General features: G+C 42.3%; 1 protein-coding gene across 5 annotated transcripts in view; it reads right to left on the minus strand.

Annotated features, from left to right (window-relative positions):
• The window catches only part of HOMER1 (homer scaffold protein 1), a 76,620-nt gene extending 75,149 nt beyond the window's left edge, over positions 1 to 1,471 (minus strand). For 2 of the 5 annotated variants that reach the window (XM_072416316.1, XM_072416313.1), the window contains exon 1: positions 1,371 to 1,468. The gene's annotated coding sequence lies outside the window, so the exon portion shown is untranslated. Of the gene's footprint in view, positions 1 to 1,351 lie in introns of all 5 variants that reach the window. The other 3 variants (XM_072416317.1, XM_072416314.1, XM_072416315.1) reach the window with 3 other exon arrangements.
• Positions 1,472 to 12,293: the final 10,822 nt, after the last annotated feature.

The raw sequence follows: 12,293 nt of genomic DNA on the forward strand, positions 1-12,293 counted from the left end.
GGGTCACCGGGCTGCACCTGTACCCGGGGGTCACCGGGCTGCACCTGTACCCGGGGGTCACCGGGCTGCACCTGTACCCGGGGGTCACCGGGCTGTACCTGTACCCGGGGATCATTGGGCTGCACCTATACCCGAGGATCACGGAGCTGCACCTATACCCGGGGATCCCTGTAGGGGATCACTGGCTGCACCTATACCCGGGGGTCACTGGGCTGCACCTATACCCGGGGATCGCTGCACCTATACCCGGGGATCCCTGTAGGGGATCACTGGCTGCACCTATACCCGGGGGTCACTGGGCTGCACCTATACCCGGGGATCACTGGGCTGCACCTATACCCGGGGATCACTGGGCTGCACCTATACCCGGGGATCCATGTAGGGGATCACCGGCTGCACCTATACCCGGGGATCACTGGGCTGCACCTATACCCGGGGATCCATGTAGGGGATCACTGGCTGCACCTATACCCGGGGGTCACTGGGCTGCACCTATACCCGGGGGTCACTGGGCTGCACCTATACCCGGGGGTCACTGGGCTGCACCTATACCCAGGGATCCCTGTAGGGGATCACTGGCTGCACCTATACCCGGGGATCACTGGGCTGCACCTATACCCGGGGGTCACTGGGCTGCACCTATACCCGGGGGTCACTGGGCTGCACCTAAACCCAGGGGTCACCCCCATGGCTGCATCCCATCCCTGGCTACCCATTGCTGACTTGCCCCCAAGCACCAGGCATTACCTACCTCTGCATTCTATGGGCCATCAGATGTACTCACTCGCCCCCTTCCCCACTACCTGCCATGTGTCACTCCTCCATGTACAGGTTCAGCCTGGAGTTATGTAATCCCGGTTAGTAAATGCCACTATCCTGCATGGAAAACCCTCCAGCCCTGGGTGTGCTTACCAATAAGAGATGCTGCATGTGCCTATTGCACCCAGTGTACACCCTCCCCCACCTGTCACAGCAGCGCTATAATACAGCCTGGATGCTGCATTGGAGGGCTATGGCCATCTTACCATGTAAATCCCCCGAGCTATGCACAGCCCGCACTACATACATGTGATCGCTGCATTCACTAACAAGCCATCCGGTCCCTGCCTGCATTGCCTGCCCTTGTAGTGTCTGCACCGTGTGTGCAATGGCTGCATTGTGTGATCGCTGTGCATGCCGTGCAGTGTGTGTGATCGCTGTGCATGCCGTGCAGTGTGTGTGATCGCTGTGCATGCCGTGCAGTGTGTGTGATCGCTGTGCATGCCGTGTAGTGTATGTGTGATCGCTATGCATGCCGTGCAGTGTGTGTATGATCTCTGTGCATGCCCCGCACACCCTCCCCCAAACTGACCGCTCTCCGGGGATCCTACCGGCTGGTTTAGCGGCGGAGGTGCTGGCCTTGCCGGTGCCGGTGTCCTGTCTCAGTCCGTTCAGATCTTCTCTCCATCCCTGTGCTCCGGAGACATTTAAATAAGTAACGTCATCCCGTTCTCCCCTCCGCATTGACGTCACTCCCGTGTGGGGGATGACGTCAAAGTGCTCGGCGCCGCCGGAAGCGCTTTCTAAATATGGAGAGAGAGAGCTGGGAGAGGCCGAGCACGGAGAGGGGTGAAGGAGGGGGCGGCGGAGGATCCTGGGATAACCAAAAATAGCTGTGTGGGGCTGATAGGAATAACACACAGAGAGAGGACAGACAGCAACATTGTGTAATCCATCCCACCCAAACATGGCATCATCATAGGGAACCATCTCCAGACACCCAAATATCCTTTACCTGTAGTCCTGAAATGTCCTTCCAGCCATCCAGGGCAGATAGTGCTGGGGCACCTTAGTAGAACCAAAAGAACCCTGGCTGGGCCACCTTGACCAGATCCAAGAGAGCCATGGATGACCATGCTAGGGGACCTTGATAGACCCAAGAAAGCCATGGGTGATGGTGCTAGTGCACCTTGGTAGAAATACGGTAACCATGGCTAGAACCAGAGCCATGGCTGACCAGATTAGGGCACCTTGGCTAAAACAAAGGAGTCCATGGCATGTTATGCTAGGTTACCTTGACTATAACCAAGAGAGCTACAGATGACCATGCTAGGGGACCTTGGTAGACCCAAGAAAGCCATGGGTGACGGTGCTAGGCCACCTTGGTAGAAATACGGTAACCAAGGAGTAAACAAAGGAGTCCATGGCACGTTATGCTAGGTTACCTTGACTATAACCAAGAGAGCCACAAATGGCCTTGCTGGGGCACCCTGGCTAGAACTGAGTAATCCATGGCAGAATATGCTCAGACACCATGGCTAGAACTAAGCGAGCACTGGCTGATCATGCTGGGGCACCTTGGTTAAAACCAAACCATGCTAGGGCACCTTTAAAAAAAACAAGTGGTCATGTTGAGGGACGGTGGCTAGAACCGAAGGAGCCATGGCTGGCCAGATTAGGGCACCTTGACAAAAACCAAGGAGACCATTATGCTAAGGTATCTTGGCTATAACCAAGAGAGCCATGGCTGACCATGCTGGGGCACCTTGGCTATAACCAAGAAAACCATGGCTGACCATGCTGATGCACCCTGACTAGAACCAAGAGAACCATGACTAACTATGCTGAGGTACCTTGGCTGGAACCAATAGAATGATAGCTAACCATGCTGGGTTACCCTGACTAAAACCAAGAGAACCATAGCTGACGATGCTGGGTTACCCTGACTAAAACCAAGAGAACCATAGCTAACGATGCTGGGTTACCCTGACTGACCATGCTGGGGTACCCTGACTAGAACCAAGAGAACCATGGCTGACCATGCTGGGGTACCCTGACTAGAAATTGGAGAACAATACCTGACCATACTGGGGTACTCTGACTAGAACCAAAAGAACAACGGCTGACCATGCTGGGGTACCCTGACTAGAACCAAGAAAACAACAGCTGACCATGCTGGGGTACCCTGACTAGAACAAAGAAAACAACAGCTGACCGTACTGGGGTACCCTGACTAGAACCAAGAGAACAATGGCTGACCATGCTGGAGCACCTTCAATAAAACTGAGTGGAGCACCTTAACTAAAACCTTAACTAAAAGTTATCATTATGGGAAACCTTGTTAAATCACATTGGTTAAAAATTAGGAAAACATAGCAGACTGTGCCAGGGCAAACTGAGAAAAGCTATTTTGTGGTACAGAATTAGTCTTTGCACTGCCATTTTGATGAAAGCTAGTCCATATTTACTCTTTTGTGTTCATTTAATAAAGGCATTCATCGCTTATACAAATGTGTTCTCCCAGATGTGTAAAGAAGGAATAATGAGGGACTGCATAAGCCATCAGTGTGTACCTTGACTTTCACATTCAGCCCCACTGCAATCCTTTATCAAATCATTCATTATCCTGTGCAGCCTTTGCAGCAGTCAGAAGAATCTTTAGCACCATGGACAGCAGCATAGCAGTATCCTTCCATATTTTCTTTCCCCTACAAATCTTATGTCCTGTTTGTGTGTATTGGAGGCTGTTTATTATATCTATACACATAAAGTACACAGTACATATGTCTGGTATATACGTCACCACATTGTAAACTGAATGGAAATCATCATAGACACTGTACCTTCAGATTATGCTATTTAGGTTTATAAAATGTTAGTACTGAATACTCTGTATAGAAGATTTTATAAAATATTTTAAAAAATCTTGTAATATATTAGTTTTGTTACAAATTTTGCTGATGTGTCAGTCTAACCAAATCTTAAACCCAGCCACCCAAATCTAGATCAGCCTTTCATAGATGCTGTAGAGGTAAACCACCTAAAAGTTTTTTGATACTCTCCTAAAGAGATTTGTGTATTTTGGCTATCAGGAGGGGGGGGCAACCAACCTTTTTATATGTTATATTGATTTTAAATCACAAAGAATGTAACACGGGAAACAACAGTTTGGGGTAAATTGTCCCTTTCACTCGTGTTGGGTCTGAATTATGAAAGCTGGAGAAAATACACTTTCATCAGTGAACCTGGGTGATCCAGCAAACCTGTAATGGTTTTCTTTCAAGTCATTTGCTATTTGTTAGCAAATATTTTCAACCCTGGACCATATCCATTCCAGGTTTGCTGGATCACCCAGATTCACTGTTGAAAGTGTATCTTCACCAGCCTTGGAGAATTTTAATAAATCAGGTTCATTATGAGGACTTTCACATGCATACAATTGATACGTGCATCGACTGGTGTATAAACCACCGCAATATATTCATTTATACATATTTCCTACTTGTTTTTACATGATATTTTGCATCTCTTTTAACTCTACAAGGCCAATGGTAGGAGAAGCTAGGAGGCAGTTGTGTGCTCCTGATTGTTTCCTGTGGTTCCAGGTTTGCTGGATCACCCAGGTTCCCCAAATATAGTCTATCCTCTCCAGTCTTGAAGAGCTTTATTAAACCAGGTTCTTTAAGTTTACATTGCATTCATTTAAACACCTCATTCATATTTATGCCATATTTTTAGTCTCAACCAGAAAAAGGAATGAAATGGAAGTTCCATAGCATACCTTTTTTTATACCATACCAATCTTATTTATGTAGCATTAATATTTAAGTTACCCACACCAAGAACCCCTGCTCTCCTTTTTACACTCATATTCCAATGCTCCTGTGAGATCCATGTGGTTTGACCAATGGGGAGCCACATAGCCCCTAAATCCCTGTGGGCCACACAGGATGGATCTTGTTGAAGCATAGACAGGTTACTATAATGGACCATTTGCCCATAGCATCTATTTTTTAAAAGTGTGCTTTCCATCTCAATGTTTTCTGAATGGGATTATTTGTTCACAGTTTTTTTTATATATGTGGCATGAAGGTGATCTTTAAGATTTCATTACAGTTACAATACCCACATTGTATAACTTGTATATATTATTTGGAACTGTGAGGCCACAAAGCCATATAGTCATCAGGGATGAGCTGTAATCTCATCATTAGTTTTGTTACAAATTTTGCTGATGTGTCAGTCTAACCAAATCTGAAACCCAGCCACCCAAATCTAGATCAGCCTTTCATAGATGCTGTAGAGGTAAACCACCTAAAAGTTTTTTAATACTCTCCTAAAGAGATTTGTGTACTTTGGCTATCAGGAGGGGGGCAACCAACCTTTTTATATGTTATATTTATTTTATATCACAAAGAATGTAACACGGTAAATAACAGTTTTGGGTAAATTGTCCCTTTCACTCGGTTTGGGTCTGAATTATGAAAGCTGGAGAAAATACACTTTCATCAGTGAACCTGGGTGATCCAGCAAACCTGTAATGGTTTTCTTTCAAGTAACTTGCTATTTGTTAGCAAATATTTTCAATCCTGGACCATATCCATTCCAGGTTTGCTGTATCACCCAGGTTCACCTTGGGGAATTTTAATAAATCAGGCTCATTATGAGGACTTTCACATGCATACAATTGATACATGCATCGATTGGTGTATGAAACCACCGCAATATATTCATGTAATATACATATTTCCTTCTTCTTTTTACATGATATTTTGCATCTCTTTTAACTCTACAAGGCCAATGGTAGGAGAAGCTAGGAGGCAGTTGTGTGCTCCTGATTGTTTCCTGTGGTTGGACAGAGCCAGTTGGTGCTCATGTGGTTGCATAATAATAATAATAATAATTTTATAAGCTTTTGAAAGATGTTCTGTGATATGTGTCAGTTCTTAGTCTCGCTTAGTGCTTCCAACATCAGTTCTTTTAAGGTAAACACATACATTTTTAGGTTCTGGCCTTTTTTCTACAAACCACCTCCACCTAAAGAGGAAGTAAACCTAAAAATGCCCCCAAAAAAAAAAAAATACCCTTACCTTAATCCCTCAGCGCAGTCGATCGGTCCAGAGGTGTCTTCCATCGGGTTGTTTCAGCATCTGTCTCTGAGCCCGCGTCGTTTCAGCATCTGTCTCTGAGCCCGCGCCGTCTCAGCATCCGTCTCTGAGCCCGCGCACCGTGCACTGCCATCTTCTCCTCTTCTTCCGAGTTCTTCTTCCTACGCCACCAGACCCAGATGCGAGATCAGGTGACGTAGGTTGGAAAAAAACTTGCCAATCTCACTCTGCATGCGTGAGATTGGCAATTTTTTCCCCTTTTCACGAAAAGGCTCCCTCTGTGCATCCTGAGATGCTTGGAGCACCTTTTGGGGCCAGCGGACCACTAAATCTACCTGCTCTGGACCGTGCATGCATGTGGGGCCGGGTGCCACTCAAAAGGGGAGAAACTTTCTTTTTAGTGACATCATGATGCCAGAACCCACTCACTCTCCCATCACAGGTCTGAGCCTGAGACACAACCAGCCCACTTCCTGAGCCTGCGGGGGAATCCATATGGGGGACATGGTCGGCAGCTGCTTAGGGGCACATTGGCCAGAGCTGCGGACCACCAAAATTTTCTCGCGGACCACCGGTTGGCCACCGCTGCTTTAAAATGTTTGGATGTTTTTGGCAAAGGATCTTCAATCCCACTGAACAGTGCTAACTCCAGGTTAGGAGGCAGGGGAAGGTGGAAAACTAAAGAGATCAAACTAAAAACCTTTGACTAAAAACCTTGGTCTACCATTGTTCCAATATTCCGACATTCTCTAAAGCAAGGAAAAGAGGAATCTGGAAAAAAATGTGCAATCTTGTCCAGAACAAAATACCTCCCCACCAGGATCTTTTTTAATTTAATTCACCTAGGGACACATTAGATATATATTTTAGGTAAGTTGAAAGTTGTCTTGCACCACTCCTCCAGCTCCCTACTCTATCCTAAATCAGTTTCTATGACCTTATATAAGGAAGCTTGGAGGAGAGAGAAGAGAGAGCCAAAGAAAAAAATAATATTCAAGCTTCACTGACAGCATATGATTAGCACAAGGTATCACGTTGGGCCTGATTTACTAATGCTCTTCAAGACTGCAGAGGATACATTTTCATTGACCAACCTGTGTGATCAAGCAAACCTGGAATGGATTTCTTTAAAGTTATTCGCTATTTGTTAGCAAATATTTTAATCGTGGACCAAATATGTTCCAGGTTTGCTGGATCACCGAGCTTCACTGTTAAAACTGTATCTTCTCCAGTCTTGGGGAGCTTTAATAAATCACGCCCATTGCAAGGGGAGGAACCCTGTGCAATTTTGGATCAAACATAGGAGTGCAGGTGACGATATCTAGTATTCCAAGCTGGGATGTTTACAACAGAGGCTCTAAAATCTTTTTTTTGTTTTTAAGTTTTTTTTTATATTACTTTCTTTGCTCCAAAATCTTGGCAACCTGCAAGCCATCTAAAGTAAACAAACAGATGTTTCCAAGCTGTAAAAAAATGCAGCCTCAGTCTTTGTTATGATCTTTGGAGATATAAACTGATCTGAATATAAACTGATCTGAATATAAACCTAAGGTGCTTACTTTTACCTGAAAAAACAAGAAAACTACATTGACTCAAATTTAAACCTAAGGCACAAAATGTAACTTTCAAAACAGTAATCAAGAGCAATACCAATAAAATTAACAATAATAAATATATCAATCGGGTGTGATTGTCGGGGAAAATATAAAATCACATAGCCTCAGTCTGAACAAATATTTTGCATGTTGAAGTTAGTTGTAATAGGTCACTTGCTCCTAAGTGATGTTTTGTTCATAGTTGTTGGCTACTAGTAGATGGTGCTGTGTCTTCATGTAAAGCAGTGATCCCCAACCTTTTGGAGCTCATCACTAAATGCACAGACTCCAGACTGTGCATGCGCGGGATGCTGTGTGTCACTCAAAGGGGAAGAAGTATACCCCCAGAGGGACGTCATGAAACCAGAACCCGCCCACTCACCTACCACAGGTCTGAGCTGTGGTCCACGGGGGGATATGGACCCTTGATGGAAAGTGTGTAACAAACTCTTTACCACTAAATGACATAGTAAGAGTTTGTTACATACTTTACATGAGAACACAGTGTCATCTACTGGTGTGACCTGAATATAAAAGGTTGTGACATTTTCTCCAGTCTTGGTGAGTTTTTTTAAACTAGACCCGATGTATTGAGTGTTGGATCTCAACACCTTTACACATGTTTACACACCACGTTTTAAGACAAATGCCTCTCCAATTAGGTCAATAGAAATGCATGTCAACACACACTTGCCCAGTGGCTAGCACTCTCGCCTTTGCAGTCCCAGGCCAAGGAGTTTGTATGTTTTCCCTGTGTTTTTGCAGGTTTTCTCTGGACACTCTGGTTTCTTCCCAAAAGCATGCAGTTAGGTTAATTGGCTTCCCCTAAAATTATCCTTAGACTGTAATAATGACATATGACTATAGTAGGGACATTAGATTGTGAGCCCCTTTGAGGTACAGCTAGTGATATGACTATGGACTTTGTAAAGTTCTGCGTAATATGTCAGTGCTATATAAATACAAAATATTATTGTGTGAAATGCATTGAGGTGCCATTTACAGACTGGACGCACCTGTATATGTAAGAAATTCCCAATATGTAGATTTACCTGAACTACAAATAAGTTTTACTATTGCGTCACCTCCTAAGTTAAAAATATAAAGGGATGACTCTTAAGTGTAACCGAAGCTGTTTTTTCATCTTTCTACACTAATTCTCATCTCAACATGAAGTTCCATATATAGTCACACATCTGTGAGCTATGACAGGTTCTGTGAGCTCAGTGGAAGCAGCAAGTAGTTATTTCAATGATAAAAATACTCAGTTTAAAGCCATAGAGGCCAAATATTCTCATATTCAGACTCTGCAATGTGCACAAATCACATTTTTCATTAATTATGTGTTCTAGAAAAGATCAGACCCCAGGTTCAAATTTGCCAAAAGTTTAAAAAAAAAACCTCAAAGAGAACATACATAGTACAGAGCACTGCAATCTATAAAATGATTTACTAGATTATAAATACTTCAAGAGCACCAGCACTATCGTGGGCTGTGGGGGACCGGCAAGTTCCATCACTACCAGAAAGTGTCAGAATCAGAATGGGCATTGGGTATAGGTCAGGGGTTCATCCTTTTGATGACTCCAGTACCCCAATGGATTGTCCAATATGGTCCCATACCCCCTTTACTTGACTGTTGAAAATCAATCATCACCATTCCTTATTAGTAGACTCCTTAGTAGACTTCGAAATGTATCAACAGCTTGAAATTACTGTACTTTAGATATGGATAGCTAAGAACAGAACAAGAAATAAAATCATTAACATCGAATGTTCTTGAAGATTCTATCGCGTTCCATTCACATACTACCCAAGTATAAATTATTACTTTTATTAAAATAAATACCAGTACTGAGAGATCGAGTCCCATACCCCCAGCATGTGGTTCCCCAGGTTAAGAACCCCTGGTATTGAGAAATCAATTTGCTCATGCTGTGCTTTGGAAGCAATACTTGCAAAGCTGTTGCAATTTTTTGGATACCTGCATTTATACTTATTAGCATATTGCTGTCTGTCTTTCCATTGGGGAGATTTTTCATTACTTTCTGACCTTTTGATGGCTGTCAGACATAAAATACAGATGGTATAATGCAGTGATCCCCCAGACTTTTCAAAAACTGGACAGGAAGCGTGTACAGATATGTAATCTAATTAGGGACAAATTATTTCTAGTTTTTCATTTAGGTTTTGATTCCAGAAAAATGATCATAAAACCACAGTCTGTTATTGTCCACGTGCAAAAACCTACACCTATTGCAATTCAATGATATGAAAAGCAAAAGTTCCACAGGACTTCCTAGCTGTTACATGGCACCATGTGCTATGTACAAATCACTATGAATACATGTAATATATATTCTAAATTTATAACATAGCATAGGTAGATAATATATATATATATATATATATATATATATATATATATTCTACCTTTGCTATGGAATAAACTTAGAATCTTGAGGAAGCTTTCACACTTATCCAAACAACAAACAAGGCTTTAAATCAAAGGCTAGAGAATATATGGGTGTTTGCTAAAGCAAAAAGAGGCATAAACTTTCTATCTATATAAACAAAAGCTATGGAGACAGAAGAAATATAAGGCTGATCTTAGTAGTTTAAATAAAAGACACCTTCCATGTCCTCATAATTGTCAGATCCGAAGAACAATTGTTCCTGGATCTGAGCAGCAGACCTACACTTTACAATGTTGTTTAGTACACACTCTGTCATCATAACCATCTACCTCAATGAAAAATTAAATTTTAGATGGAATTCTTCTTAGGATAAATATATGATAAAATGATTGTAATTTTTATTTTCTTTTACAGTCATGCAGTGCTTAGCTTTGTAAAGTGAAACTAGTTCATGTAAGTCTCGCAAGACAAATAATATTTGTTTTCAGGGCTTTCCAATGTTTCCAGCAATTAGTAGGAGCTATGGAGGCATCCTTTGAGGCGTGTGATTAATTGAAGTGTTAATTATTCTAGTGGTAACTTAATTAATTCTTATACTTTGGAACTTAACTATTGCGCTCTTTTGCAAACCATTATTCTGCATCTGCCATGTTCCTGGCAATGTTTTGTTTGGCTCAGAACTATCCATACTTTTAATAAACGGTATGTCCGGGAAAAGCATGAACGAATGCTTAATAAAGGAGAAACCCTTTTTGTTTCTAATGATTTACTATATACACCATGAATGTCCCTTTCCTGGCAGCCAGTGATAAATATATAAGGAACTCTTCTGAATCTGCAGTCAGATGTTTTCATGTTGAGTTTATATAGTAAGCATCTCATCTTCAGAACTCATCCCTTAGCATTTTCAGGGTTCAAGCCTGTTCTTATGGTGCTGTGATCCAAGAGAGGAGAGGAGCTCTCTAAAAGCCCCATCTATATCTTTGTGATTCAAATTATTTTTTGGAATGTAAGGTAATCTATGGACAAAACTTTGCTATTATTTTTATTGATACTAGCTGCCGAGTGTACATTAGCCAAGGAAGAGCTATGGACTGCATTGAAGTCCCCAATGATGACAAAGGAAAAATCTATTGTGCCCTGAAACATTCCAGCACATAGGGTCTGATTTATTAAAGCTCTTCAAGGCTGGAGAGGATACACTTTCATCAGTGAAGCTGGGTGATCCATTAAACCTTGAATGGATTTATGCAAAGTAATTTTCTATTTGCTAGCTCATGTTTTGAATCCTGGTCCAGATCCATTCCAGGTTTGCTGGATCGCCCAGCTTCACTGATAAAAGTGTATTCGCTCCAGCCTTGGAAAACTTTAATAAATCAGGCCCATTGCAACCAGCTACTCTCATATTGACCCCTTAATGTTACATAGGTTTTCATTGATTGATAGAACCCCAAAAAATTAGCAATGTATGCATGTAATAAAATATGTGCATAAAAATTCAGACTGCATTACTACATTTTTTGCTGTATATGTAAGAAAGGTGATTTGGGGGTGCCATCGAGAATCAGCCCACCAATGTATGTAGCATGCTTTACCGCAGCACATTGATTTGAATAAGCCCTAAATGTAAATTGTCTATTTTGTGCAGACTTGTAATGATTTGTGGGGTGAGTGAGAGAGACTGCCTGGGCATGGGACGTGGGGAGAGAGTGCCGGGGACAGGGCAAAAAGCTTTTCTTGTCAGTGTCCTGAGATTTTCATCCCAAGATGCATTCAGAAGTGCTAGAAAATCTCTACCCCTTGATATAGTGGTCACTGTAATTGGTGTCCCTATAGGAACTTTTGCTGCTCTTTTAACTTAAAGTTTTATATTTCCCATCACTTTCTGTACTGGTGACAGTAGGAGAAGGCTGCAAAGCTTTAATGAGGTAAGTATTATAGAGAACTACTCTGGGTAGTTTCATGACCATGGTGACAATAGTGTCTCATTTATTCGTGTGAACCCAGCTTGTTGCCTTAACCAACATTCTACCCAAAGAGGGAGCTTGCCATTCAGGCCCCATGCACTGCCAGACAAGTTCTCTGTAGAAGAAGCTGATGGATGGCTTGATTTGCAGAAAACTTACCTCTCAAAGTTTTTAAAGATGTAACCCTTATGCAAGTTGAGGAATGTCTGCAGACAGATAATTTGTATAATAATATTAATATTGCACATAAACGTAAACAAAGATATCTCTATTTGTTTATAAATTCCATTTCAAAGATGTAAGCAGATTTGTGAATTATATAGACCAGCTATCTATTCTATTCAAGTTTGTGTAATGGTATATTGGTGTTGAATTTTTTTCTGGTTTTGTTTTTTAATAATTTAGCAAGTGTTTTTTTTGTTTTTTTGTTTTTGTTTTAATGCATAA

Source organism: Pyxicephalus adspersus, chromosome 6 (genome assembly GCF_032062135.1).
Source record: "Pyxicephalus adspersus chromosome 6, UCB_Pads_2.0, whole genome shotgun sequence".
Classification (NCBI taxonomy): domain Eukaryota; kingdom Metazoa; phylum Chordata; class Amphibia; order Anura; family Pyxicephalidae; genus Pyxicephalus; species Pyxicephalus adspersus.